Below are 5226 nucleotides of genomic sequence, written 5' to 3'. Positions count from 1 at the left end.
TTCATCTAAATTTAATCCACTTCTCCAGTTGATCCAGTTCTCCCTATCAGATGTTCTGCATGTAGATTGAAGAGATACGAAAATAAAATACATCCTTGTCTGACATCCTTGCCCAATGGAAACCATTCAGCTTCTCTATATACTGTCTTAACAGTAGCCTCTTGACCAGGCTCATCAGATAAGCCTCCACAGCTCAAGTGGTAGACAATTGTCTCAGTGGTGGGATCCAAAAATTTTAGTAACAGATTCCCATGGTGGTGGGATTCAAACTGTGGCGTAGCGCCAATGGGGCTGGGCGGGGCATGACTGGGGCGTGGCCAGGCATTCCGGGGGCGGGGCTGTGGCAAGGATGCAGCTGTTGCGCAGTCCTTGCGCGGGAAACGAATGCACGCAGGCGCAGGCTGCCATGCACGCCGGTGCACCTCCTGCTAGACTGCTTCAAGTTCTGCGCGCTGCTGCTGAGAGGAGGGGCGTAACTAAGGCAAAAATCACATGGCAAAATCACCCATTAGTAACCCCCTCTCGGCACACATAAATAATTAGTAACCTACTCTCGAGAACCTGTGAGAACCTGCTGGATCCCACCTCTGAACTGTCTTCCAGACTGCAGAACTCAGTTGCTCTGGAGGGAAATGGCAGCTCCCCTCTCCAAACTCTGTCCTCCTCAGGCTCCACCACCAAACCACCAGGAGCCAGCAACCTTACATAACCATACAATAGGAGGAAGAAACGGTCAGTGAGGGGACAAGAGTTCCCTTCTCCTGCCTGTTTCCTTCTTGCCAGTGTGGTGTAGAGTAGGCTGACCAGCCGTCCCGCTTTTGGCGGGACCGTCACGCCTTTAAACAATTTGTCCCACGTCCTGCGGGTTCTGCAAATTGTCCCGATTTTTTGGGAGGCTGCTGCACTGCCTTCTGGGGCGCAAGGCAGTGTGGCAGCCTCCCGTGCGCCCGGCCGTAGGAGCGCATGGCCTTCTGGGGCTTGCTGTTTGCCGCTCTGTCACAAGCTGACTGAAAGTTTGCCGCTCTGAAGAAAGCTGACAGCGTGCACGGCCTTCTGGGGGAGAAACTTTAACCCGTTTCCGCCCAGCTGACAGAGTGAGGGAAGCGGCTAAGCCCCAGAAAACTATCGCGCTTCTGTAGCTCGCGGCGTGCAGCGGCAATGTGCGGCAGTGGCCGCTTCCCGACCGGATCCCAAAGGTGACCATCTGGTCACCTTACTGTAGAGGTCACCAGCATCAGACTAGAGAATTGGATTTGATTCCCCATCAGGTTTGACCTCCTGCTCTTCCACATGAGCAGCAGACTCTGATCTGGTGAAACAGGTTTGTTTCCAACTCCTCCACATGAAGTCTACTGGGTGACCTTGGGCCAGTCACAGTTCTCTCAGAACTCTCTGAGCCCCACCTACCTCACAAGGTGTCTATTGTGGCGTGGCAATTGTAAGCCACGTTGAGACTCCTTAAAAGTCGAGAAAAGCAGGGTATCAAAACCAACTCTATTTTTCTTCTTATCTCTAATTTCAGTTTTTTCCTGTGTTGTGGAAGAACTTTTCACTATCTCTCTCAGTTAACGTAGCAAGCCTTTATTGGCATAGACAACAGTACAACAATAGTAAAAAACGGATTTAAAAGCATATACAATACAGGAAATAAATGTTAGGTCGAAGGAAATCTACTGGCGTTTAGTAATTTCCAGGAGAAAGTCTGCCACTATCATACAGAGAGAAGGATCAGGGTTGTCCAACAAGTAGTGTAATCTAATTAAATCGGGGAGATCGGGTAAATGTAAAGGAGTAAGATTCACATACTTGGATCTGATTTCCTTGAATCTGAGACAGTGTAGTAATTGCTGGGCCAGAGATTCAACTGAGCCATCGTTACATGGGCACAATCTTTTAGCCTTTTCTTGCTTATTAAATCTGCCATGTAACAAGGCAGAAGGCATAACATTAAACATAACAAGATCTCAGTTAATTAGTTAGGACTTTACAACACAGGTCTAGCCAAATCTAATTGTGAGATGAATCTTGCCAGAGGCCTATACTAATTCAAGCTACTACCATCTTCTGGATGTTTTCGAGTTAAGTTTCTTTAGCCTATGACTTGATATCTATTCCTGCCCATTTATACTTTTTAAGTCAAGAGGACCAGAGAGGTAAGTAAATATTATTTTTACCAAAACATAAATTTATGTTGTGTTTACATTGCGGCTGTTTGCTAAGAAACTAGGACCAAATTTCTTCCTGCCCAACTTAGAATTTATTCGGCTGGGGATCAAAATTGGGTTGCTGTTATCAGAGCCTGAATGTTACTGTTTCTAGAAACAGTAGGGTGAGGGAAAAGTTGAGACAAGATGAACAACGGGTTTGGCAACAAGATGGGCAAAGAGTTTGTAAGGTACGAAAGGCCAACTCTTGTATCCTTGATATGGGGGAATAGAACTATCCAAGCCTAAAATGGTCAAGCTGGCATTACCGAGCAACGAGGGATTTACAGGTAAGGATCATGTCTTTGGAAGCGTTACCAACTCCAGCCTATGAAATTCCTGGAGATTTGGGGGTAGTTGCAAGAGGCAACTTGTAGAATAATATTAGATTAATATTTCTGTGCAATACACCTCAAGATATTGTCGAAGGCTTTCACGGCCGGATTCAACTGGTTGTGGTGGGTTTTCCGGGCTGTGTGGCCGTGGTCTGGTAGATCTTGTTCCTAACGTTTCGCCTGCATCTGTGGCGGACATCCTCTGTGATACACCTCTGAAGATGTCAGCCACAGATGCAGGTGAAACATTAGGAACAAGATCTACCAGACCACGGCCACACAGCCCGGAAAACCCACAACAACCAGACTTCTCTCTGTGATACACCTCTGAAGATGTCAGCCATAGATGCAGGTGAATCATTAGGAACAAGATCTACCAGACCACGGCCACACAGCCCGGAAAACCCACAACAACCAGACTTCTCTCTGTGATACACCTCTGAAGATGTCAGCCATAGATGCAGGTGAATCATTAGGAACAAGATCTACCAGACCATGGCCACACAGCCCAGAAAACCCACAACAACCAGACTTCTCTCTGTGATACACCTCTGAAGATGTCAGCCATAGATGCAGGTGAATCATTAGGAACAAGATCTACCAGACCACGGCCACACAGCCTGAAAAACCCACCACAAACACATCAAGATGTTTTGCGTGTCTTTTCCTTACCAGATACATTTTTTCTTGAAGATAAATATCAAGTGGTCTAAGGGCCGGATCTGGCCTGCGGGCTGACATTCAGCCTGGATAATCCTAACTATCTGGGAAATCAGGACTTGGCTACAATGGTTATTAGGTGAGCCAGCTTGCTGAACTCCCCCCCCCCCCTTTTCCCGCTTTGCCAATCACAGATGGTTTGGCTGCTGGAATAAAAAAACATCCTTGGGAGCATATGGAATACTCACCACCGGTAAAAGATTTGTAAAAGATGAATAGACCTGAAGGGTGTGTTCTCTGGGTCTCTGGGGTCAATGCAGAGGTGGGATCCAGCAGGTTCTCACCAGTTCTCGAGAGTGGGTTACTAATTATTTGTGTGTGCCGAGAGGGGGTTGCTAATTGGGTCCGCTTTTCCGTCTCCACGCCCTCGCCTCCCCGAGTGGCATCCTGCCTTTGAACGTGAAGGTTCCATATAGCAATTGCGACTAATGTAACTCCCTGAACTGGGTTAATCCCTTTCAGGTACTGCAATTCATGGATTCTCAGCCTTTTGTGCCTTTTATCTCACCAGTCTCTATCAAAGAACCTGTGTGTTTCACCACTGCTGTGTTCAGATTTGTGAGTTGGGGCATTTTCTATTATGTGATGATGATTTAGAAATGACCTGGTGCAAAAAAAATGTGGTGGGATGGCTGCCCATGGGGGTGGGGGGGGGGATCCAACTCAGGTTTTGCCCAGGGCTCAGGTTTGCCGAGGTACGCCTCTGTCCCCTTTGCTGAGGGGGGGGGGGGCTGGCGAGGGAACCTGTTACTAAAATTTTTGGATCCCACCACTGGGTCAATGCCTAGGAACCAATGTTTGTAGAACATCTGGTAGTACTGCTTTGTGGAACGTATGAGAGTAGAAAGTGCCTTGCTCTTCCGGAGACCTCATCCTACCTGCCAATCACTGATACACGTAGATTTTTTAAATCCCCTGACAACTTCTTTCCCCCAAAAAACAGGGGGCGGGAAACCCATACCTTTCTCACCAGAGTACTTTGCTTAAAGTCCTTCTATAATGCTTGATCAGTCTTGCTTGCTAGTCTCCAAAGTACCTGCAGAAACATAAGAATAGGCGGCTATCCTTCAATCACACTGTAAGCAATCGCTTGATCAGTCTGGCTGGTCTCCAAGGCACCTGGAAAAACATAAGAATAGGTGGGTATTTTTCAAACACACAGTAAGGGCTTTCTAAAATCTCACGAGCAAGTTGGACAATAGACATACTCAGAGGTGGGATCCAGCAGGTTCTCACAGGTTCCCGAGAGTAGGTTACTAATTATTTGTGTGTGCCGAGAGGGGGTTACTAATGGGTGATTTTGCCACGTGATTTTTGCCTTAGTTACTCCACTCCTCTCAGCAGTAGCGCGCAGAACTTGAAGCAGTCTAGCAGGAGGTGCACCGGCGTGCGTGGCAGCCTGCGCCTGCGTGCATTCGTTTCCCGCCCAAGGACCAGCGCAGCGGCTGCGTCCTTGCCACAGCCCTGCCCAGGAATGCCCTGCCCCAGGGATGCCCAGCCACGCCCCGTCGTGCCCCGCCCCGCCCCATTGGCCCAGCCACAGTTTGAATCCCACCACCATGGGAACCTGTTACTAAAATTTTTGGATCCCACCACTGGACATACCACCATCCCTTAGCAGGTCAAGAGAGGTGGAATAGAAGTTAATAGGTGAGGGGTGACGCCTGAAAGAATCTGACAGGTTAAAGGTACAGTCTGCGCCACGTCTGTTGAGGAACTGGCACAATGTGGAGTTTGTTGGCTTTGACAGGTTACCATGATGACATAATGCTTTGCTAGTCAGATCAGGAAAATATTGGCTGGTTGCAACCCCCAGCTGTGGCAGCAGCAGACCATTCCCCACCCCCACCCCCCAAGTGAAGAGATACTGATCTGTAGGCTTCTGCTGTAACAATAACAAAAGTTGTTTCTTTGGTGGCTGGTGGTTATTCAGTACTAGACACTCCACACTTGCCTGGATGCGGGGT

Source organism: Sphaerodactylus townsendi, linkage group LG16, assembly GCF_021028975.2.
Source record: "Sphaerodactylus townsendi isolate TG3544 linkage group LG16, MPM_Stown_v2.3, whole genome shotgun sequence".
Lineage (NCBI taxonomy): Eukaryota > Metazoa > Chordata > Lepidosauria > Squamata > Sphaerodactylidae > Sphaerodactylus > Sphaerodactylus townsendi.
This window is presented reverse-complemented; position numbering follows the sequence as displayed.